Here is a 26302-nt window from a genome sequence, read left to right on the forward strand (position 1 = left end):
TCAACGGTTTGCTGCAGTCTGGCTTCCTTCATTCAGTATGTTGAAGCTCCTCAGTATTTAACCCATCTGATCCTCTAGTTTGTAAATCCAGTTTGTATTTATTTGTTTCTCTGGGGATTACACAGTCGTACACAAAATGTAACATGTAACACAATATGTATTATGTAGTTTGTCAACTTGATCACATGTAACAAATGCTAGTTTATATTAGAAACTAGTTTACAATCAGTAGCCCGAAGGTTCAACTAAACATCACTGTGTTTCTATCATCCCGATCTAACCTTTCTATTCCATTATTGCCACTTTCCCTGTTAAATCAGTAAATTCTTTCAATGTGCTTCATTTTATGCAGATAGAAGAATGGTGGTTGCTTGGGAAGTGATGGAATGTGGATCATGCAGTTCTATAATTGTAGATATTGTTGAAATTTTGTAGCCTCTCATATGAAGAATTCTGAAATCACATTCAATGTTCACGATGTGTATTGTAAAACTGAATTAAGTACATGGATGCCTCCTGTCAACAAAAGCAACCTTCCATTTTCCAATATAATTTAATCAATTGCAAGTTTCATGGAATTTATATATTTTTCTTTTTGAATAATTATGATACAGAAAAAAGTCATATGCATAAATCCACTCTTTAGTAAACTTGCCTACTATCTTTGAGATTTTAATAATGTAAAATATGCTTCAACAAAGGAAGAAAAAAATGATGGGGTGATAAATGAAAAGAAAAAGATCCCAATATTTATTTAGATTACAACAGGATCAATGCTGTGGGGAACCTAACATGGAAAGTGGCAATGATGGAATGGAAAGGTTTGATTGGGATGGTGGAAACAGTGATGATTAGTTGAGGTATTAAAAATGACCAGTTGAACCTTCAGGCTACTGATTGTAAACTATTTTCTAATATAAACTAGCATTTGTTACATGTGATCAAGTTAACAAACGACATGATACAACAATAAACATTTCTTTATTGCCACAATTGGAATGGCATCATCAGACTATGTGCATTTTTAGAGAGGAATTATATCCAATATGCCTAATGAGGAAATGTAGTTATATAACATCATAATGCTCTTGTAGGGTGGGAAATGAGGACAAGAAAAACTTATCATGGTCCTTGAAGGATGGAAGAGGTGAAAACAGAAATACAGGACGTAGATTGCTTTTTGTTGAGCGTGATGGGGCAAGTCAATGTTTGAAACAAAATGGAAGACAATTCAATGGGTGAGGTAATTATTAAAACATTAGATTCTGTTAACTAATGTGAAAAGCAGTTTAATGTTTGACAACATGAAAGATTACTGAATGGTGAAAAATGGAAATTGAAAGAAAAACTGAAAGAAATGCTCATCACGACAGGAACTATCTGTGGAAAATGAATCAGTTGATGTTTCAGGTGAATGCCATTTCATCAGAACTGATGGTAAGCTATTATAGTTCATTGAAGTAAGACAGGAGACTCGCCCAGCACGTAGACATTATCATGGATTAGTTAGAAAGAATATCCCTTTTTTATCTGTCTATTTTGTCAAATTATGTATAGAAAACAGCATGGAGAAAGGAAATGGAAAAGCAATCTCATTAGATTGAGGCAATGGGACATTGAAAATAAAAGTTCAAAAGGCAAATTTATGGTTAGAAAGTTCTGATGTTGTTTATATGAAGATTTGCTGATAATAGAATAGATGAAGTGTCTTGCAAACTCTTTAAAACTAGTTTGTGGCAGTCAAAAGTTCCTGGTTGCATTAGAAATCCATAGACTTTTATTATCTGTATCACATCTGACTAAAAACCAAATGATTGCATCAAGAAAAGGAAAGAATGCAAGAATGCCTTGTCAGTCATGAAAGGTTGATAATTACGTTAAAAAAAATATTGAAATGAGATTTTTTTTATCTAACCATTGAACAGATCTACAAACTATAAATAAATAAAATTATTCTATATCTCCATCTAACAAAAACTCAAAATGAAAACTTTTTTTTAACTTTTCTAAAATGTCCTATTTTTCTCAATTTATAAAATCAATAACTTCTGCAAAGCTTTTCATTTTAAAGGAGCATATCAATGTAGATTTTCTAACAATTTCTTCTCATCCTAATATTTTACTTTAGTTTCCCTATGGCTTCTTTCACATCACAAGGACATTGCTTCAGATTTACCCTTTGATGGATTATTCACTTTGCTATAGTTATGATGTACTTGTTGATTTCCAATTTAAAATAGACCCCATGTGCTTGAACATGTTATCAATGCTTGCTTTAATATTTATTCTTATGAGTAACACTTCCTTGTTTCTGTAAAGGTGAGATCCTGAGGGTGTTTGTTTTTGCATAGAAAGGAATTAATATCTGGAACATTCTGTCAGAGGAGTTAGTGGAGTCAGATATATTCATGAGCCTTTTAGACAGACACTTAAATAGGCAAATTATAGAAAGGAAATTTACTAATGTAGGAAAATGGGATTAGTTAGGATGTTCAAAAAAATCAGAATGAATATGGTTTTGTTGTCCAGGTGATACACATTGTCCATGGAGTGGTCTGGTTATTTGATGAATGAGGGGAGTTTGAAGCAGAGAAAGAACGAATACACCAGAGCTTTGCAAAGGAGAAGATGATAGATGCTGCTGGATATTTGCAGCAAAAGGCAATGCTGGAAAAACCCAGAAAAAAATGATCATGTAGCATTTATGGAGAGCATTAAACAGATAATATTGATGGTGGATAAACTGGTGATATCGAAGAACTGTGTCGCCCACAGGTAGGAATCTCATGCTTGTATTTGATGTCATGCATGTACTCTGATAATAAATCTGAAATCTAAAATTGTTGAAATAAATACTGTGAACCAAGGGTTGCGATATTCTGGATAGAATTCAGCTTCAAAATAATTCCCGCATTCATTTGAATAGTGAAGGAGGAAAATCAGAGAGGTTAAAGTGAAAGTGATCTGAAGAATTAAAGTGACGGACAATTAGAAACTCAGGATCGCTATCATAAACTGAGGTATTCTACAAAAAAAAAGTAAATTGCTGGCTAAATAAACTTGCTTCATAGAAACAATCAAATATTCAAACTTCATCATGAAACTAATATTGTAAAGCTTGTTACTACTGAACTCAAAGTCATGTCATATATTTGTTCATGTTAAAGGTATATATTTCTTACCTATTCATTGGTTAAATAAGACCAGGTTAAATAATATGCATTTGAATGTGTTCCGTGTGAGTTCATTGTCATATACAGTTAATAAGTACAATGTACAGATGCACTGAAATTCTTACTTGCTACAGTCAAGCAGGTGCACCAAATACAATGGTAAATAAGATTTGAGGTTCCTTTTCATATGTTATAACACAAAAAAATGTAATATAGTTCAACCTTTGTCTGCTGTAAGGCAAACAAAAAGTCACCAAGAACTTTGCCTTGCACCCCCTAACAATAAGAGAAAGAGAAGCAAAAGAGTCCCTTCAGAGAATCTGAGCATCCATGGATTCACCTTCAGCACTCCCACAGCCTACGCAGCCACACAAGACTCCTGTTCAAACCACGGCATCCTAAGCTCCAGATCCAAATCTCAGATACGATGAGGAAAACTTCAGTGCTGGAGTCAGTACTCTCTTGAATACCAGTTCCGATACCTGGTTCCCTCAAGCCAATTACCAGCAATCTGTATGAGTCCTTTGACTGCAAGTCACAAACTGCCTGCAGCCTGTGTGGGTCTTTCATCCTCTGAGCCCCTTGCTGGTATGCTGCTGTGATCACCGTCCCAGTAGGGTCTTTCAGCTGCTGATCTCCTTGCTGGTCCGCTGCCACGATCACTGCCCTGTAGGGTTTTCTCCCATGCTTCTCCTTCTCAGCAGGGAGCATTCTCCCCATTTCGGGTGCCCTGCGTCAGTCCGCTGCTCCCCCTGAGTCTGAAGCTCCCTGATGCTGATGGTGCCTTCTTGGATACAGACCTCTGTGGTGGCAGGATCTTATATAAAGCTTGTAAGGAGCCATTGGTATCAAGATTTGAGAAGAAGATGAAATGAACTGACCCAGTGTGTAAAAGTAGAAGACACAAATTTCTTGTTTATTTTCATTGTGTGATGACATTGTTTAATGGGTTTAATATATCATATATGTTGAACGTTGAGTGAGTGGGGAGGGGGGGTGAAGGAGGGAGGGAAGGGAGGGGCACAAAGGGGAGAAAATGACACTGTGTATATTCAAGAGGGAAATGATTGTGTGTATTTTGGTCAGTATGGTTCATAGTGTGAAAAAAAAAGATTTTGCAGCAGGACTCTGCAGAGCAGCATTATCTCTCCGCTGCCTACTTTCCCGTGTTTACACCAGTGGCAGTACTGTGTTACAACAGCTCTATCAGTGCTGCTATTTTAATATATGTATTTATAATACGCATTCAAATAAACATCCGCTGTTGCAATTAGTGCAAGGGTAAAAAAAAGACTGATGTTTCAGTAGCACAGACAGATCATTTGATGGCCATGGTGTAGTTTATCATTAAGGCTAGAGTTTGTCAAATGACCAGTTAGATGGAACCACTGTCTCTCTTAATAGTTTGCGAGAATGCTTGCAGAAATCAGAAGGTCTAGAAAAAAAAAACTTGTTTTCTTTAAGCGTTCCAAATTGGAATCTGCAATTCCCTGGATGAAAGTTGCTTGCTACCTTGAGAATGGTAATGGTACAACATCTGGAATCAGCATTTATTTTTTCAGGATAACAGAAGAAATATTTGCCCTGTAATAAATAGTCCAGACAATATTGTAATATGTTCATGTATGAAAGGGAAACCACAAAATGGTTGATGAGGTGTCCCAGTGGACGATTTCCATGGCTCTGTGTCAGAATTGTTGAAGCTGGTTAAAACCCTGGGGTTCGTTTGAAATAAATGATAAAATACAAAGGATTCCTGGAAATATTTTCCTCTAAATGTATACATTGTAATTCCAAAATACTGCTTTGAGTGCCTCTTACATCAAAACGAGATGAAAAATGCAGCGTCATCCTAAGGTTAACGAGGAAGTTAATACAGTTAAAATCAATTACATCAGGACACAAGACAGCATGAATTTGAAAATCACATTCTATGTTAATCTTCAATGAACACACTAGTTCTGAATGTCAAATCTAAGCTCAAATGTTAAAAATGTTTCTAAATTTATAGCATCAACTGAAAAGTTGTGAATAAAAGTATGCTTTATGCATATTAATTTGAAGAAATTTAATGTACAAATTTGAAGGGCTTCATGAAAACAAGGAACTCTGGATCACTGGTTTGGCATGATTGCCTGTTCCAAGGATGCACCTCCTGGCTCCATTACAACAGCCAGGAGGAGTGGCATCAGCATTTTATGGGGAGGCACCATTACTTTTGCCACAGTCAATATGGAGCAACAATTGTGTAGGACCAAAATGAAACACAGACAAAGAGGAAGGAAGGTGGTATGTGGTGATACGACCTCCAGCCCCTGCAGAGGGCGATCTTTGTAACCTGCAGGAAGACCACCTAATGGGCGGACACCACCTGGCCGGCTGTCATTCAGCCGACCTGAATATAAACCTGAGCTGGCCTGTCCTGAGCTAGCCACACGGGGAGCCACCAAGGCTTGAACTGGTCTTCAGACTTTTACTGGAATAAAGCCTGTTGTTCAGTCTTTTGAGTTTTATGCTTGCTTGCTGCTACCTCAGCACTTCACAATTTATTCCAGTAAAATTTTAAAGAGAGACCATGGAGAAGTTTCTGATGATTGGGAGCCTGGAGATCGACGGCCAACAGAGATGCCCAGGCACGCGATTGAGACGATCATTCTAACACAGGCTGAGGTGATCAACACCAACCAGAAATGGCTCATGGTGCCAAGCTGGGCCCACGAGCTTTCCAGGCCATCAAGGACTGCATAGACTATGAATCTGCGATGGCCATCCTGGAGAGCAAGTACAAGCCCCTGACAAACGTGGTCTACGCCCAGTACCTGCTCAGCAGCCAGGTGAGAGGGCAGATGCCTGCCTGTGTGAGTTAGCCTGCCAATACCAGGCCAGGACCAGGGTGACCAAAGGGGAAGTGGAGCGATTGATCCGGAACACCTACGTGTGAGGGCTGTACTCGAGGAGCACCCGACAGGACCTGTGGAGTAAAACATTCCCTCACTTACTGGAGGTGGTCCATTCCCTAGAGGCTGCAGCTCATCATGCAGAGGTCTTCGATGCCCAAATCCCCAAACCCCTCCCCCCGCTGGCCTGGTAGATGCAAACGACCATCACCAAATGGCCCTACATGGAGGGCCTACATGCAGCCACTGGCGCAGCTTGCCCCTATAAGTATTGAGGGACCCGGTGTGGCTCAGACTGCCGCTCAAGCAAAGGCTGCCCAGCGAGGAACTGGCATTGCTCCCAATGTGGGAAGAAAGGCCACTTTGCAAAAGTGTGCCTTTCAAGTCCCGTTGGGAGCACTGAGGCCCTCCATGACCAGCTGGGAGCCTTCCCGAAAGTTGGCATATGCGAGGACAGGTGATTCCATTACCCGCCCTGCCACTTCTGCCCTCACTTCCAGCCCAGCCACCAATTCGTACCGCTGCAGTGTGCTCATTCCAGACACCACCATCTTCCTCCAGACAATTCCACCTGCACTGAAGTTGTCACTTCCGCCCGTTCAGATGACGACACCTCCCGCTTCGCTGCAGGTCGGGTCGCCCGACTACACCGATGCCATGTGCATCTACTGGGCATGCCCTGGAAGGAAGCCGCTGACTGCTATTCGCCTCAGGAGGACCAGGGAGCAGTGACTCAGACCCTGAGATGGTCCTAGCATCCATCACTTTCCCATGGACTCAAGAGCTCAATGATGGACATCCCTGAAAATAGGAAGGTAACAAAATGTCTGTTTGATAGCAGTAGTACTGAAAGCTCCGTGCACCTGAGTGGGACCCAGAGACTAAAGCTCAAAATCTATCCCATGAACTTTTCCATCTCTTTTGCAGCCCAGGACTGCTCCATCACGGCCTACGGGCGCTGCTCAGTGGAATTGACAGTGGGGGTTGGGAACATACAAGGGTTCATACTTCTGGTCATGCCCCAGCTCTCTTAGGGCTGGAATTAGTGCCATCTCCAAAGCCTTACCCTGGCCTTCAGCGGGCCCCCCCCCCCCCCATTCACACTCCTCAGCACAAATCCCAGCGATTTCCCCCCAATCCACCTGCGACCTCTCCATGCTATGGATAATCCCTCCCATTCTCTTCAACTACCTTAGATCAAATTGCAAGCCCATAGCTGCCAAGAGCAGGCGCTATTGTGCGGCCCATGGGGCCTTCATTAAGGCAGAAGTGAGGCTGCTTCTGACGGAAGGTATTTTAGAGCCAAGCACCAGTTCCTGGAGAGCACAAGTCGTAAAATGGGGTAGCAAACCGAGGATGGTAATTGATTATAGTAAGACCATAAACTGGTACACCCAACCCCAAAAGCCAATGTGGTCAATGAGATAGCCCTCAATAAGGCCTTCTCAACAATTGACCTAAAGTTGGCCTACCAACAGCTCCCTATCCACACCTGGGATAAACTATATACCTCCTTCAAGGCAGATGGGCACTTCTACCAGTTCTGCTGGGTCCCATTTGGGGTCACTAATGGGGTCTCTTTTCCAGTGGGAGTTGGACCGCATGGTAGACTGGCAAAATTAAGAGCGATCTTCCTGTATTTGGACAATGTCACCATCTGTGGCCACAACCAGCAGGACCACGATGACAACCTGGAGAGATTTTTACGTTCGGCCGAGGAGCTGAACCTCACTTACAACAAAGAGAGTGTTCAGCACCACTTGCCTCGGCATCCTAAGGTACATCGTAGAACAGGGTGCTATTGGTCCTGACCCAGTATGTATGTGACCACTAATAGAACTGTCCCTCCCCCACATGCTCAAGGCTCTCCACAGGTGCCTTGGGCTTTTCTCCTATTACTCCCAGTGGGTCCCCCTGTTGTTCGGACAAGGTCCGCCAACTGGCCCAAGCCACCCACCTTTCATCTCTCCCCCCCCCAAGGCGCAAGCAGCTTTTACTCACATCAGGCGGGACATCACTGATGCCACGGTGCATGACGTGGACAAGGACTCCCCATTCCAGGTGGAGTGTGATGCCTCTGATGTTGCCCTCGTGGCCACCCTCAGCCAAGGGGAATGGGGAGGATACGACCCATGGCCTTCTTCTCCAGGACCCTCCATGGTTCCAAGCTCAGGCACACTGCATTGAAAAGGAGGCCCACATGGAAGCGGTCCACCATTGGCGCCACTACCTGGCAAGCAGGAGGTTCACCCTCCTCACCAACCAACACGCAGTGGCTTTCATGTTCAGCACCCCACATAAGGGCAAGATCAAAAATGATCAGATCTTGCACTAGAGAGTTAAGTTGGCCACATTTAGCTATGACATACAGTACAGACTGGGGAAGTTCAATGACCACCCTGATTCCTGTTCCAGACCTGCACGACACCATTTGTCACCCAGGCATCTGTACCATTTCATCAAGTCCCAGAACCTCCCCTTCACCGTCCAAGAAGTCAGAACTATGACCGAGTCGTGCAGGGTCTGTGCCGAGTGCAAACTGCACTTCTTCCACCTGCCACAGGCCCACATCGTCAAGGCCACTCGGCCCTTCGAAATGCTTAGCATCGACTTCAAGGGACCCCTGTCTTCCATGAACAAGAACATCTATTTCCTCGCGGTTGTAGATGAATACTCCCATTTCCCTTTCACCATCCCTTGCCCTAACACCTCCACAGACACCATTATCAGGGCACTGACTCAGATCTTCACTCTCTTCGGGTACCCAGCATTCATCCACGGTGATTGGGGGTCCGGCTTCATGAGTGAGGAGCTATGCCAGCAACTGGTAGTGTGAGGCATTGCGGCTAGTTGCACGACTAGTTACAACCCGATGGGCAACGGGCAGGTAGAGCACACAAAAATGGGGTGATCTGGAAGGCAGTCCTCCTGGCCCTGAGGTCATTCTCATTCCCCAAGAAATCGGCGACTGGGGTCTCCCTGCCAGCTTAGATCACATCTCTGGGACCAGTGATCCTCTGCAAACACATGCCCACAAGTCCGACCCACTGGTTAAGTAGGTACTCCTCCTCCACGCCAACCAGATCTACGCCTACATCAGGTACCCCAGTGGCCATGAAGACACCCACAACCAGGGACCTTCCACTAGCAGGGTCCCCAACCCCCCCAGCATCATGACCTCCCAGCCCAACCTCTCCACCCTTGGATCCGGGGGGCCAACCTCTTCCCTTCACCCCTCCAGAGAACCCCACTCCTGGCGGACCACACCCATCTGGCCACCTCCCTCGTGAACAGATGTACAGATAGACACCACGCTACCAACAACGACACCCACCATGGCTATGCTCAGGCAGCAACCATACCCTCACCAACATTTTACCAGGAGCCAACCCTGCAACGATCACAGAGACTCCGACGGCTGGCAGACCACCTGAATCTGTAAATACCACCCGACACCATTTTATACACCCAAAGAACAATTTTAAGAAGGGGGTGAATGTGGTGATATGACCACCAGCCTACTGCAGGGGACAATCTCTGTACCTGCAGGAAGATCACCTAAGGGGCTGACTCCACCTGGCCAATTGTCAATCAGCCGACCTGAATATAAACCTGAGCCAGCCTCTCCTGAGCCAGTCAAATGGGGAGCCATCAAGGAATGAACTGGTATTCAGACTTTTACTGGAATAAAGCCTGTTGTACAATCTTTTGAGTTTTGTGCTTGCTTTCTGCTACCTCAGTGCATCACAGAGTACAAGACAGGAGTTAAAATGTTTGAAATAGTTTTTTTTAATGTTCAAACTTTGAAGCTTTTGCTTGTGCAACACTAATTGGTATTTCTCTGTTCTTTAGCCAGAGGGAAGCAAACCTTTACATATTTTATTGCTGCTGCTTCTAACAGGACCAGCTCCTGACTAAACAAGGAGAAATATTTAATAGAAGTGTTCATTACAGAGTGGGAATTAGAGTTGAAACTGGCAGAGGCCTGGCTGAATAGCATCACCCTACCGGTTCTGCTTCTTTCAGTGTTTTCTCCATAGAAAGGGAAGACCCGTTTTCTCCACAGATTGTGGCATTTTAAATAATAAACAGAAAGTTTAAACTAATGGCTCTGTTACTCAGACTGACTTAAGATTCCTAATTTTTATGGTTAAGGAATCTAAGTTCATTTAGCTCTGGTTTAAAATACATGCTTGTGAAGATTTGCTGAGGGAAATTAATTTTTTTCTTCATTTTAAATTCTTAAAAATTTAAACCTACTTCCCTGTCCCACTCAATTGCACCCAGTTGAACAGTGGAAGTAAAATGGAGCCCCTGATGAAAACCCAGCAGACACTAGGAGAACATACAAACTCCTTACAGCATGAGATTTGAACCCTGATCTCGATCACCGGTGCTGTAAAGGCATTGTGCCAAACACTATGCTAAATAAAATATGATCAGAAATATTTCTGGTTTCAGAAAAACCCTTAAACTGATCAGAAAGATATACAAAATTTCCTTGCATATCCTGATTGGCCATTACTTTGGATCACAGAAAGCCAGCAGGTATATGTAAATACAACTAATTTTCCATGGGCAGACAGTAATCCCTTAAAGCAAATACATGTTTAATGGAGAATATAATTTGGGAAGTTAAAACCAGGGTGGATTAAGGCTGGACTGAAATCAGACATTCAGGAATTTTAAATTACATCTCCACTCTCCCATAATATTAAAGCATAGATGCCTAATCTGTCTGCGCCATGTCCAACTTTTGCACTGACTTCCAGGTCTCCTTCAAACCCATTTCAGAGCATCTCACTCACCAGGGTCATTTTCAAACTTCTTCCACATAGCCATCTCGGCAGCTGGCTACCCATTCTGGTTTGTTACCAAATTCAGTGGGAGATGTGGCAAACTTTACTGATACTAAATCCCCATGCAGTTCTGTTTCTTTCCTGTTTTTATTATTATGGGAGCCAGATATGATGAATAAAGTAAATAAATCCAACTGCTAGAAAGATGTGTGTCACAAACTAGTGTAAAGTATTATATTTATTCACCCTTCGGATAGAGTATGATATAAAAATAAATGCTTCAAAGTATAACAGTAGAGTTATTAATGTTTGAATGCACCAGTAATTGCTTTAAAAGTCAAATAGCTTCTGCAAGCAGCATAATTCTGCCCCCATTAAACAATTTGATGGGTGAATCACATATTGGTTGAGACTGCTAAATATGAATTACTTAGAAGCAATATCATATCAGTTTAATTGCTTATATATAAATACATTTTGGAGAGCTATCACGGGGAGTCATGTAGGTACACAAGTTACTGGACAAGGTTAAAAAATTGTGAAATTAGAGACCTTATCTCCACACATCTCTGTCTCCATTGTCATTTTGAAGGGGAAATAACAAATCTGCTCTTGACAGGATACTGAGGTAATATAAATAATTTCTGATGGAACTCAGCAGGTCAGACAGCATTAATGAGGAGAAATGGTCAGTCAACATGTTGGGACATGATTCTTCATCAAGACTAAGATAAATATCTTGATGTGGTCTGACCTGCTGAGTTCCTCCAGCTCTTCTTTTTTATTGCTCCAGATACTAAACAATAGCATCTTATGCAATATCACCAAGACCAAGGAGCTGATTGTAGACTTTAGGAAAGGAAAACTAGAGGTGTACAATCCAGTAATCATTGGGGGTTCAGAGGTGGAGAGGGAGAGAAAATTTAAATTTCTATCCTGGAGGACTTCTCCTGGACACAATCTATTAATGTCATTGTGAAAAAGGATGCCAGCATTCCTACTTCCTTAGGAGTTTTCAGATGTTCGGTGTGTTATCAGCAACCTTGTCAAACTTCGACTGATATGCAGTGCATCACAGCCTGGGACACAGGAACTAATACTTCTGAGTAGAAAAGCTGGAGGACACAGTCTGGTACATCAAAGGCAAATCTCTCTCCTCCATCCAGGACATCTACATGGACTGTTACCATTATAGAGCATCTAGGATCCACATCACCCAGGATGTCCTCTATTCTCGCTTAGGGAAGAGATAAAGGTGCCATAGGACTCATGCCACCAGGTTCAGGAATAGTTGCTACACCTCAACCATCAAACTCCTAAACAACAGACTAATTCAGAGACTCATTTAAGGACTTTTACTTTTCTCATTATTTAATACTGAATGTTTATATTTTTGTATTAATACAGTTTGTTTATATTTCTTTCTTTTGTATACACTTCTTTCTGGTGTACAGTTTACAGTTGCCGGAAATTTTGAAATTCTGCCTTGCCCACAGAAAAAAGGATCTCAGGGTTGTATGTGATGTTGCATATATGCATTTGAACTCTGAACTTTGATTTTGGCATTAGCAGCTGTTGTGTTTCTCCTGTGAGGCTATGTATTGTACACTTAGCAGGCTTTCCCTGCAGACAAAGATTGCCAGCCCACAGAAAGAAGCAGCAGCTCGAATATGCACATACCTTGAACCAGCATATCATCTGGTCTTTGACAAGGGTGAGTGGCAGCTTCTCCTCCACCTCCCAAGAACACCTGTTTCCGTTCCCCCTATCAGCAAGCCCTTCTCACCCTCTGAATCAATCTCTTGCCTTGTCTCCCCCAACTTCCCCAATAAACATCAGGGTTACACCAGAGTGCTTACAACAGGCCATTAATTTTGTCACATTTTAAAGGCATTGACATATATTTTCTAGATTCTCAGGATATCTCAGAATGCACCACAGAAGTTATAATGTAAGCAGTGTAGAAACTATATCCCTATAGCAACATTGGACGACAATGATACAATATAATTATGGCATTGATTCGTGAACCAGGAGAACATTGATCTCTTCCCTGCCCAGAACTATGGAATCTCCTATATTCACCTTGACAAATTAGGTTTCAGTTTAATATTTTACTCAAAAGGAATGATGAGCGAATAGATTGAAATGATTATGGATCTATTCCTTTGACCACAACTTTATATTTTTAAGTAATCTCAAAATAAAGCATAAACAGTTTTGTGAAAATTCAATCTCACAGACGTGATCGAAATATTGTGTTGACAGGCAAAGTTGCGGTGAGATAGATTAAATGATTCACTGTCTGCCTGCATTTGACTCACTGAGGTCCTATAAACTCATATACTCAGATTACCTATTACTGCTGGGAAGCCATGGGACTGTCTCTGAATAGAATTGTTTAGGTTCACAGAAAAAGTTTGAACATTGAGATACTGAAAATTTTCAAAATTCAAGTGTTACAGTACAATTCACAAGCTAATAATTTTAATGGTTGATTAGCATGGTACACTTCAGTACAGTTGTTTTTTGTTGGTTTTGATTTCAGAGTCCTTTGGGGTTGGAATTCAGTACTTCTTTATGGGGCACTGACTAAACATGTGCTCAACCTGCAGGCAGGGTTCTCTCAGACTAAGTCAAAGTGACACTGATTTCCTGTGTTTCTCTATCACCATAAACAGTGATTAAGTCCATATGACAAAGTGATATGCAATCACCTTACTAGGAAATCAGCTAAAGTTTTAACTATTATAATAGAAAACAAAATACTCCAAAAACCACAAGCCCTCTGATAGTTTTGAGGTATTCTGTTCCTGGAACATCCATCTTCTATTTCCTTCATAGGGTTGCATGACATACTTAGGAGTAAAAAACCTCACCCGATGTGAGTGTTCATTTGCCCATAATCATTTGTTTCCAAGGAAAGATTAATTGAATTTTGATGAGTTGAAATTAAAACAAATAACAAATCTGTTCTTTAAGCAACATACACTCTTACAAGATGAATCACTGACAGAAACTTTAGCCATTTTAGCTGCTGAAAACAAGTTTTCTGAACAAACTTTGTTTGATGTTGTTGGTAAGGAAAATAATTAATGATTCCATGCAAATTAAATATTCGAGAGGAGTAACTCCCCTGGAATCTCACCCATGCTACTATTTTGAAACAAATTGTGAGAGCCAAGACTTCTGTTCTCGATGTGTATCCCGAGCCTTTTTATTCCTTTCTCATATTTTCAAAGACTCTTGGTGACTGATTAAAAAAAGACAGGTAAACACTTGGCCACACATTGTTAACTCCTTTAACAATGCCAGAAGTTAAAGTGTTCTTGTAGGTGGGTCAGTGTGTAATTCTGGAGTTGCTTCCCCCTCATTTGTGCCAAGAATCCTCAATTAAAATCTAACTCTAACTATTAAAATACATCTTAACAGGTTGATAACAGGAAATCAATCTGATTCATGTTGTTCAGCATCAAGATTATTTGAATTATTCTTTTTTTTTTAAATTTTTTATTTTTCACACCATAAATCACATTAGCCATGATATACACTTTTTCTTTTTCACACATATACAGTGACTTTTTCTCCCCCCCCCCCCTCTCATCCATTTTAGGTATACAATCTAGGTTGCATTAAACCCGTCAGACAATGTTGTCATTCAACAAAAATACACCAGAAATTCTACTGAGTCCATTCTTTTCTTTCCTTCTCCTTCCATCAACTTAGGTAATGTTTGTCCCCGGTAGGTTTTCGCTATTGTATTTAATGTAAGGCTCCCATATTTGTTCGAATATTTCAATATTATTTCTTAAACTATATGTTATTTTTTCTAATGGAATACATTTATTCATTTCTATATACCATTGTTGTATTTTCAAATTATCTTCCAAATTATTCTTTAACTCCTGTGCAACATCCAGTGTATGTGTCCAGTTCACATATCCCCACTCTTAGCACGACCTCTACCAAAGCACAAACCAAGTAGAATTGTGATAGGATGACGTCCTATGCATGTTCCAGTGTTAACACTGAAGGTGTCAACCTTGTACGAGTCTTGTTTAATACCATTCATGCCAAATGGGTCTGTAACGAGTCATAGTTGCCAAATATGAATTGCGTGTTGATTCACCACACACAAACATAAACCAACACACACACCCACACCATCCACTCACCATGAACACAAATACAAATCTTGGACCACTCTTTTCCTCAGTTCCCCTCTTACTTACCATTATTCTCCCTACTTCTTTCTCTGTTCCCCAAACCATCAGTCTCTCCACTTTCTTTGTCCCAATCCCTCTTCTTTCTCCTCAATTCCCCTCCACCTAGTTACTTAACCTCTCTCAGGCAGTTAATTCATTCACACATTCAAACATAAACACACACACACACGCTCATTTGTTCACAGATTTTAAAAGATCATTTATGAACTGGTTGATTGATATTAAATGAAAGGAGAGTTAATGGGAGAGAAATGCTATGCTTTTCTGCTGGCAGAAATAGTAAAAAGCTTCTGAAGCCTTCTGAATAATGTTGCTGAGGTTTGAAATCTATCATCAGTTATTAATTTTAGCCTTTCCCTTGTCTTCCAAACATGCCAATACTATGAACCTTCAATGTGATAGCGAGGAGAAAGCCTACTGACAACCCAAGATCTAGGCCTCAATACCATACTGTGTAATTGAATCCTGGATTTTCTCAACTCAAGGCTACAATCATCAATGATTGGTAAGAACATCTCCACAATCTCCATCAGAACCAATGTCTTGGTTAATTATTTGGCATTAAGTGTAAGTTGCAGGCTGTGTCTGAAATTTGGAGCAATGCTAATTGTATGAAGATGTTTTGTAATGTACAAATGTTGGAGGGGAATTGATTTTGATATGCATCTTTGAAAAACAAGTAATAACATGGAACAGGGATTTTTAGCTGAAACTGCAGTTGTCAAGGAATGGAAGTTGGTGATGTTTCCACTGACCTTGATTACTCCTATTTGGTCATTAAACATTTTGAAGATTATCAACAATGCCTTTTATGCTTCATTGCTGATGTTTGGTGACTTCTTCCACTGTTGCTCAACTTCCAGAAGAAGTTACTGTCACACTATGGGAGGAAGATCCCTCTCCCCCATTCAGTGCCTTCTGGCGCCCTCTCGGAAGTATCTCGCTTGTAATCTGCAATGAGATCAGCAGGATTTCTGTACTGTGGGGTGACTTTCACCAACGATTACAGTCACAAAATGCATACAGTCTGAGAGATAAAATCATGGCTCTAATCAGCACCAGCTAGTTTCAGCTGATACTAACCACTCACAGGTGTTTACTAAGGCTGGTCATAATGCACTGATTGGGGTTGGATCATCATGTTAATGAGTACAGCTTTAGTGTGCATACTATATGAGATCTTACAGATATGGTTTGGTTGCACATTGAGATCCCTGAGTATGTTTCTTGAGCTTTCCAATTTAGTTCTCATTGATTTTGAAAACTTTTAATACTTTTCAACACACCAAATCAGTGCTATTCTGGGTTAATCTGACTGATGATGTAATGACAACAGGCAGTCCAAGTCCCTGTCACATGCCTTCATTATGTTAATGCAGACTCCCAGTGAATCTTTTGCCAATGGTTTCCCAACAGACCATGTGTGCACAACAGGGTCCTACAGACAGCAGAGATATCAATGACCAGGTAATTTATTGTCTTGATAATTTGGATTAAATAATGGAGTTTGGCTTCACTGAAGGAGCAAAAGTGCAAGAGTATCTTTTATCTTCATTTGAAGTTCCAATGAGCTTTTGATGAATTACTCACCAGACTGGACCTGCTTGAGTAGGCCTAGTTTGAGTAATTCAAAATTTGGTGGCCTGCAGATATAGTGAGTCATGTATATCTAGGCAAAATTCCTGAAAGTACCATACAATATTCTGAGCTGGATGTAAATAGAACATAGAACATAGATTGTTACAGCACAGTACAAGCCATTTGTCCCTCAATGTTGTGCCGACCTATATATTCCTACCAAAAGAATGTACAAATCCCTTTCTCGTAACCCTCTATTTCATCCATGTGCCTGTCGAAGAGTCTCTAAATACCCTAATGTTTTAGCATTCTGGCAGGGCATTCTAGGCACCCAAAAATCTGTGTAAAACAACTTACCCCTGATGTCTCCTCTAAACTTTCTTCCCTTGCTTTTGTAGAGATTTCCTATGGTGTTTGCTATTCTTGCCCTGGGGAAAAAGTGCTGGCTGACCACCTTAGCTTTGCCTCTCAGAATCATGTAGACTTCTCTTAAGTCTCCTCTCATCCTTCTTGACTCCAAAGAGGAAAATCCCAGCTCTGCTAAACTTGCCTCATAAGACTTATTTTCCCAAACCAGGCAACATCCTGGTAAATCTCCTCTGCACCCTTTCCATAGCTTCCACATCCTTCCTATGATGAGGTGAGCAGAGCTGAACACAATACCCTAATGTCATTGGATCAATGGTGTACTTAAAAAAAAAAATCAGGACCTTTGTCTACCTTATTCTAAATTCCTAATTTTTCCATCATTTTGTGTTTTTATTTAAATGAATCACAATATACATAAAATCATGATCCTACTCAAAACATTTTTAATCATGTGATCTTCATAAAGGAAGTTCAAGAGTTCCCAATTCACCAACACATGAGATATGAAAATCTTTGTCCAAAAATTCATCTCTTCCTTATATAATCAATTGATAATGAAAATGAGTTTAATATCATACACTTTCTTTCTTGATGCATCCAAACAGGTGCTTATAAAGAAAAACTATAACAGTAAATTAATTGAATTAATTTATAAGAGACAATAAATACATAAGTAAGGCATATTCACAGAAATTTTCATGCAAAATGTGACTGACAACTGAACAGACAATCCATGATTACTATACCAAGGTTGAGGTTCAAGAATTTGAGAGCTAATGGAAAGAAACTCTTTTTTTCAAATGAGAGGTGTGGTTTTCAGGCTTCTGTAGATTCTGCTTGAAAGTAGCAGTGAGAAGAGATTGTGACCAAGGTGATGAGGGACCTTTATGATGTTAGTTGCCTTATTCAGGCAGCGCCTCACATAGATATATCCAATGAATGGAAGGTTGAAATCAGTGATTAGCCTGGCTATGTTTGCTACTTTCTATAGCCCTCTGCATTGCTGGGCACTTGTATTGCCAAGACAAGCTGTGATGCAACTAGTCAGTATCCTTTGACAGTGCATCTGTAGAAGTTTGATAGGTTATCTGATGACATGCCAAATCTCCTCAGACTCCTATGAAAGTGGAAGCACTGATGTTCCTTCTTTAAGGTTGCTCAATTTGCTAGCTGCAGGGAAGATCTGACATATGGACTCCCAGGAACATGAAGGTTCTGATTCTTTCCACCTCCTTCCCATTAATGCAGTCAGGTTTGGCTTTTCCTTCCTAAAATCAACAATAAGCTCCCTGGTTTTGGTGACATTGAAAACAAGATTGTTTTTCTGGCACCACCTAACCAGGTTGTCAATCTCCAATCTATATTCTAACACATCTTGTTCAGTTATGCGAACAAAAATAACAGTTTCATCATGGAATTTGTGGAGTGAGTTGGAGCTGAACTTCACTGCACAGTTATAGGTGTAAATAGAATAGAGTTGTAGATTACGGGACAAAGCACGCAGCTTTGGGGTGCCCCTGTAATGATGGTCAGCATGGAGGAGCTGATGTTGCAAATATGCATTGATTAAGAACCCAGTTAAGAGGGATGAACGTCATCCGATTTCCTTTCATTTGGTTCAAGGCAATAGAAGCTACACTTGCCAATGAACTTTGTCTCATGGGCGCATTTAAGACTAAAGTTGTAAACTAGTGTGAAGTGCCTTAGAGTCCACTACATCTATAAACTACATTTTATTTCTTTACAAAGGTACATGTTGAATAATGAGGGACCAGAAGGATGATAACAGCTTGTTAAACAAGACTGTGAGTTTCATACACTGTGGGCAGAGATTGATTACATTAATTGAGCAATTTGGGAAATGGGGAGTTAAATGTGGTGATAGATCATTCTGATGAGAATGAACAGAATAAATGCAAAAGCTAAACCCTTTACTTAGGCAGTCGGGTACAAAGCAATGAAATAATTTGAAGGCTCAATATTAGACAAGAATTGAGCTGCTGTTTCAGCAAACCCAGTAAGCAAATAGCTGACACACCATTTGGGAATAATTGCATTTCTGGTTGTATGCTTTGTCATAAGGTTATCTGTCAGAATATTATCTGTCTCTGACACAAACTTGTGACTGGATAAACCCAAGAGACTTGTCCAATGAATAATGAGACAGCTTTTAATCAGGATAATATTAATTTAAGTATATCTGATTGCTGTAAGAATGACTGATTCCGCGGTGTTCTGCATATCTTCATTTAAATTTCTTACTGCAGTCTGACATTCCTAAAAATAATTTGTCTTGAAGTCTAACATGCTCTGTATTATTTTCATACTCCCTCAAGATAATGGTCAGTTTGAGCTTGTTAGAAGTTACATGGCAGCAGAGAATCATTCATTAGTCATTTAATTAGTCAAAGACCATGCAAACTGCAGAGAAAAGTCTCTTTGGGGGCAGGTTTCCTATTGAACTTGCTTGAAGGTGATGACTTTTTTTCAAAAAAATGCAAGTCCATTGATAAGGGAAGGGCATTGAGATGAGGTGGACCATTTTAACATTATGAAAACATTTGCAACACGAAGAACATGTTAATCTAAAATTTGCCTTGATGCTGGAATGATTTATTTTAAATAATTCAAAGCAGATTTGACACATCTTTTATAGTCACTTGATAAGAGACTGGTTCAAATACAGACAATTAGTTGAAATATCATTATGTTCAGGTAATGATGAGTTTTCTTGGGGTAGCTGAACTTTCCCATTTCTACTCCCTGTGATAAGAAACAAGGAAATAATTATAGAATTATATTCCCCTCCCACTAACAGGAATCAAAGTCGGAATACCCATGAACATAAATAATAAATTGAGTAGCAGCTAATCGTGTTTATTTATTTTCCATTTTTATTATGTGCTAGACATATTAGAATGGGGTTTTAGAAGAAAGTTGCAAATATTTCTTAATAACGTCTATATCCCAAGATCTCATAGGCTACAAGATATTTGGTTCCATGCTATGACTGTTTCATTTCTCTTGGTTTTTTTGTGTGTGTGTGTGTGTGTGATGTTGGAATATTCTTGGTGTTTTAACTTTACTGATCTACAACTGGGATCCAATAACAATGTGATCAATTCTGTTACTGCTCCAGATCCTGAAGGCTCAGAGTTTCCTCTCATAACTATCAGAAGGTATTTTGTCCTTTGAGATTTTTACAATCTTACGTTTAACATCATCTTATTGCAAGATCTTTGTCTTTTTGAAATAATACGTTTTGGTTGGAATATTGTGATCTCTTAAAATGTGTGTCTAATAAATACTCCATCCTATTTTCTTAGTGAACTTGAAATAGTTTATAGGATGTATGGATGCATTTTGAAATAATTAGGGATTTTATTTTTGTACATATTGTATTCAAATTCTTTCTTGATGCAGCTAAAACAGGTACCTATATAGAATAAAAAACTCTAACAGTAAATTAATTGAATTAAATAAGAAGCGATAATAAATACATAAGTGGTACACATTCACAATAATCTTCATGCAAAATGTGATTGATAATAGTCCAGATAATCCTCGATTAGTATAGCAAGGGGAGGTTCAAGAATATGATAACCATTGGAAAGAAACTGCTCTTCAATCTACAGAGGCTGGTGTCAGGCTTCTGCACATTCTGCTTGAAAGAAGCAGTGAGAAGGTGATGGGGGTACTTTAAGATGTCAGCTGCCTTCTTTCAGGCAGCGCCTCACAAAGATATCTACAATGGATGGAAGGTTAGAATCCGTGATGAACTTGGCTATTTTTGCTGCCTTCTGTAGCCTTTTGCATTGCTGGCCACTTGTATTGCCAAACCAGGCTGAGATCCAACCAGTGCATTGGTAGAATTTTGAAGAAGTATCTGATAACATTACAAATCTCCTCAGAATGTAGAGGCACTGATGTTCCTTCTTCAAGGTTGCCTCAATGTGCTCGCTCCAAGTAAGGTTTTTTGATATATGGACTTCCAGGGACTTGAAGGTTCTTATCACTGCGAAGTTACCTGTTCATGCAACCCTGTCATTGAAAATGATAATTTACAAAAAAGCTGAGAATATTATCACAAGATACTGATAATTATCAGTTTATTGTAATATCTATTGCACAATACACATGCACCAATCTTATTTGCTGTGGCTGACAGATAATTTGTAAAAACAAAACAACTGAAAACTAACTAAAAACAACTTCAATTGTTTCCTTAATTGAATTGTAAAGAGACATCTACAAAATAATAAAACCGTTATCCTGGTGCGAAACAAATGACAGCAATAGAGCAGACAATTCTTTGGTGGTGTTGGAGAAGTCCCTGATTAGTGTAACAAGGGGAGGTTCAAGAGCTTGATAACTGGTGGAAATAAACTTTTCTTGAACCTAAAGGTGCTGATCTTCAGACTTCAGATCTTCAGCCAAAAGGTAACAGTATGAAGAGGTTGTGACCAGGGTGATGGGGGTCCTTTATGATGTTGATCAGAGCCTGTGATGGTTTTGTGGCTATTTGTTATTTGCTGGAGGCTTCTACGTTCCTGAGGAGTCAAATCCCAAACTTGGCAGTGATACAACGTGTCAGTATGCATTCTGCAGTGCATGTGTAGAGGTTTCATAGAATTCGATATCATGCCAAATCTCCTCAGAATGTGTGCTTGCTTCATGGTTGATTTAACATGCTGGCTCCAGGAAAGGTCTTCTGAAATATGGACTCCCAGGAACATGAAGTTTCTAACCCTCTTTGCCCACATCCCATCCACATGAACAGGTGGCTGGTCCATCAGCTTCTCCTTCCTAAAATCAACTACAAGTTCCTTGGTCTTGGTGATGTTGAGATCAAGATTGTTGTTCTGGCACCACCCAACCTGATTCTGTATCACCATTCTATATTCTAAGTCATCAATTGCTGTAATTTGGCCAAAAACGACTCCATCATTTTGGCCAAAATATGACAGAGTTGCATGTTTCACTTCCATACAATTGTTTCTTTGGTTTGTATATCCAGCCCCAAATGTGATTGGTGGCTTTCTAAGTAGAAACACAATCATCATGTAGTTTTGTTTTCTTTCAGGTTTACAGGTTTACATTGGAAGTCATAAAGTCATACAACACCACAAAGGCCCTTCAGCTCTCCATGATTATGCCAAACTTCAGTCAGTACTTTGTCATGAATCAGCAGATTGAATAGATGTGTACTTCCAGCAGGTTGATTTTCACTGATTGAGTTTTATAGTCATCATTAAAACATGAACAAATTGTTAGTTGCTGGTACTAAAGCATGGGTGTAATTACATTGCATTTTATTTCATTGTTTCAATTGTAGTCAATACATTGATTTATGTGCTGAATATACACTGAGTTTTCTGAACCCCTATCAGCTGCAAATTGCTTTACGAAGCTCTCCTTTTATTAATAGCATTCTGTTATTGAAATGTGTTGTCAGCCTTTGGACTGTTACACTCCCACCACTGAAAAATGTGCCAGTGCACAGTAAATAAAGGGCATTAATCTCACATGAGGCTCCAGTCTTTTCCTCAGTTCCCGAGTAATTGTTTCAAACAGCTGGAAACACCCATCTGGTCCCTGTGAACAACCAGTGGGTTGTGCAATCACCAAAGACATTAAAACAAATAGAAACTTTCCATTAGTCAATTGTATTAACTAGGTGAAAGAAGCTTAAGAATGTGAGAAACAGAAGCAGGAGTAGGCCTGCTCTGACATTCCACAAAATAGAAGTGTAACTGGGTGCTTGATGGTCCGTGCAAGCCCAGAGAAATGAAGGGCCTGCTTAGTATTGTATGACTCCGCGATAATCTGTACCTTGGTACTACTTTCTTACACTAATCCCCTCATCTTTTGTTTCCCTTCAAATTTCACCAAAACAGTCCATTCCTATTTTCAAATTTCTCAGTGAGAAAGCTTCCTTTGGGCCCTTGAGTAGAAAATTCCAAAGATTGACTACCTTCTGATTCAACAAATTTCTCCTCATCTCTGTTGTATTTTTGCTTGAGGAACCTTGGAGGGAGTTCTGTATATGGGATAGTTGTGCAGCCAAATGAAGGGAGGATGCAAGAGGCAATCGCTACATAAATGAAGATGTTGAGGGAGACCTCAAAATCCAGGTAGTCTGTCAACACATATGGGAAGCCATTGGCAATCCCCAGTAATAGCCCACACTGACCATACTGGCAGCATACAGTTCTTCGTTCTGTGCCTGATCACTGAGCAATTGCACTACTTGCCTAAGTATGTCCAACACCAACTTTCTGAGGCAAGCTGTGCCCATGGCTTCGGTGGTATAATCCACACCAAGACTGGCACAATAAAATCATCATTATTCTCCTTGTACACATGCTCCAGCAATGAACACCTGGAGACTTGCACCAGGTTAGCAGCACAGCAGTGTGTAGTGTCCAGACAAATTGCATGTCTTTTTAAATAAAAGTCAATTTATTTGTTTGTGAGTTCTTACACTCAAGGATGAAGTGCACCAAACAGGGAACCAGTATAATTGAAAGAAACATTACTCTAATCTCCAATAACTGAAATCTGTTAGAATGATGACAAAGTACTGTGCAGTCTGGTAGAATTGTTTCCTTAAAGCCAATATAGTTCAAATCCTTGTATTCAGTTTTAGTGTAGTGTGTCACACCTTAGAGCACACATGTCAAACTCTGGCCCGCGGGAGAGGTGGCCCGCCCTGCAGCGAGAGCCGATGCTGTTTTTTGGTCATGTCACCCCCACCATCCTCCCCCTTCATTGCACATCCTTCCCCATTGTAACACGAGAAATTGTAACATGAGAAGTCTGTCGATGTCATCAGCCGGCAAGCCAGTTGGAAGGCTCAACCAGTCACTTCTCCCACCTGTCGAGCGGTGCGGCGGATGGGCGAGTGCCTGTGATTTCCAGTCGGCGCGACGGACATGGCAGGCTGCGCACGGCCCCCGGGCAGCGCGAGCCCCGTGCGACTGGCACCAGACGGCCCTTCCACAGCGCGAGCGCACTTCTCCCGGTCGCCACGGCCTTCAGCGCTTGCACCCGCGCGGACTCCAGGGACGGCTGGTTCGGCCCTGCACGTGAAGAGGGAGATGGTGGCTGTCTGCAAAGGCTGATCGGTAGCGCGCTGGGCCTGAGTGGGTGGGTAAGCAGGGGTGGGCAGAGGGTGTAGGTGAGGAGTAATGGGCAGGGGAAGTTATGGTGGTGCGAGGGGCAGTTAGAGGGAGGGATGAATAGAAGGAGGGGTGGATAGGAAAGAGGTAAAAGGGGAGGGGCAGGGCGAGTAGGGGAGGGGTGATTAGAGGGTGAGAGACGGGTAGAGGGAGGAACAGGTTGAGGGGAGAGGCAGTAGTGGGGCGTGTATAGGATGGGGTGGGTAGAGGCAGAGTGAGTGGAGTGAGGGGTGAGTAGAGGTTGGGTAAAGGACTGGTCAGGTAGAGGGATGGTGGGTCGAGGGTGAATAGAGGCCTAGAGCCTGAGGAGTGAGCAGGAAATGCTGAGTCCTGATGCAGGCCAAAATGGACACAGCCTGTGAATGCTGACTACAGGGACCAAATAGGTTTCCCTCAGGTCAAGCAAAGGGTGAACTTGAGCTACCTACTCCTGACCTGTAACATTATCCTCCTAAAGTTATATCCTAAAGTTTAACATTACATATGTTGAAAGAAGAGAAAACATGCAGATGTTGTTGAAAATTTTCAATAAATATTTAGTTCGGCCCTCGACTTAGTCCAAGTCTTTAATTTTGGCTCTCCGTGAATTTGAGTTTGACGCCCCTGCCCTAGAGAAAACTCTACAAGGTGTTACGGGGTAAAATTAAAGCATAAAAAAAATCCAAATGATGAAAATCAGGCTCAACTGATTTATTACCAGCAACTATAATTGTCTTCTCGCTATTAGACTTTTAAGCTCTGTTAATACTTCAGGGCTTCATCATATAACCATAACCATGTAACCATTTACGGAGCAGAAAACAGGCCATGTTGGCTTTCCGAGTCCGCACCGGTTCACTGATTTTGTGAGCCCTCTTCAGGCAATGGTCCCGGTAGATCTCCATTCAATAACGATGGGAGGCGAGTTCAGAATGATCGGATATAAGGTCTGTATCTACTAATTGTGGTATATTTCCATAAATAGTGAGATCTCTTCATAGGACGTCCCAGAAAACTCCATCAATAATATGCATGAGATTACATAATTTCTCCTAGCGTAACAAAAGCAACAGAATGTGTTTTAAATATTACATAGTTATGAATCATTTCTACACTTGTCCGGGGTAATGGCCAAACAATGTTTGAAGAACTTATTTTTCATTCAACACTATTATTTTATTGTAGATGAATTAAATTTTGGATTTTGGTCTGATAGATTTGAGCATATTGCCATGCTTGAAGTAAAAGTGCATGATTGAAAAACTTAAATTGTTTCTCTTTGCTTAAAAGAAACAAATTATTTGATTTCTTCAATCTGAATTTTACTTCGATTAAATGAATCCAATATTATTGAAAGATTTATTACATGCCGATAAATGAGAGGTAACTTTTGTTATTACTATTTATTGTCATAAAAGAGGTACTTTATTACTTTGGCTTTCAAATGTTTTGGATATCTTCCCAAAGTAACTATTATAATTTCATATTGCTTTTGAAAATGTTTTCAGGCATCATTAAGAAAGGGTTATACCTCATTATCCTGCACCCAGAAAATGTAATGATATTGGAATGTAAGGTTTGCCATGATGGAGTTTTGCTACTTTATTATCAATTTGTCAGGATTGAGGATGAGTGGAAGTTGCTTTGAGTGATTTCTTGTAATTCGAGCTAGCACTCCAGCTAGCTCCTGGAGAGTCCAGGAGCTTGGCAAAAAAAAAATTCCAAGGTAACTGGAAACCATCTCTGCTGTGCAAATTTGACATGTACACTCCATGAAAACATGCACACACATGAATAATGAAAATAATGCTCTTGCATAATGATAATGAACACCCACTTTTACGTGCATGACAAAAGCACACACACACACACACACACACACACACACACACACACACACACACACACACACACACACACACACTCTTCTCTCTCACCCTCTCTGACCATCCACTCACCATGAACATAAACACAAATCTTGGACCACTCTTTTCCTCAGCTCCCCGCCAACTTACCATTATCTTCCCTACTTCTTGCTCGGTTCCCCAAAGCACATTCATCTGTCTCCCCACTTTCTTTGTCCTAATTCCTCTGCTTACC

The 26302-nt window shown here is 40.6% G+C and overlaps 1 long non-coding RNA gene across 1 annotated transcript in view; it reads left to right on the plus strand.

Moving 5' to 3' along the window:
* The window catches only part of LOC138743041 (uncharacterized), a 48457-nt gene extending 26043 nt beyond the window's left edge, over nt 1–22414 (plus strand). The window contains exons 2-3 of the long non-coding RNA XR_011344616.1: nt 15498–15600; nt 22126–22414. This is a non-coding gene — a long non-coding RNA (uncharacterized lncRNA). The remainder of the gene's footprint in view (nt 1–15497; nt 15601–22125) is intronic.
* Nucleotides 22415–26302: the final 3888 nt, after the last annotated feature.

The sequence above is a fragment of the Narcine bancroftii genome, chromosome 9 (assembly GCF_036971445.1).
Source record: "Narcine bancroftii isolate sNarBan1 chromosome 9, sNarBan1.hap1, whole genome shotgun sequence".
Classification (NCBI taxonomy): Eukaryota; Metazoa; Chordata; class Chondrichthyes; order Torpediniformes; family Narcinidae; genus Narcine; species Narcine bancroftii.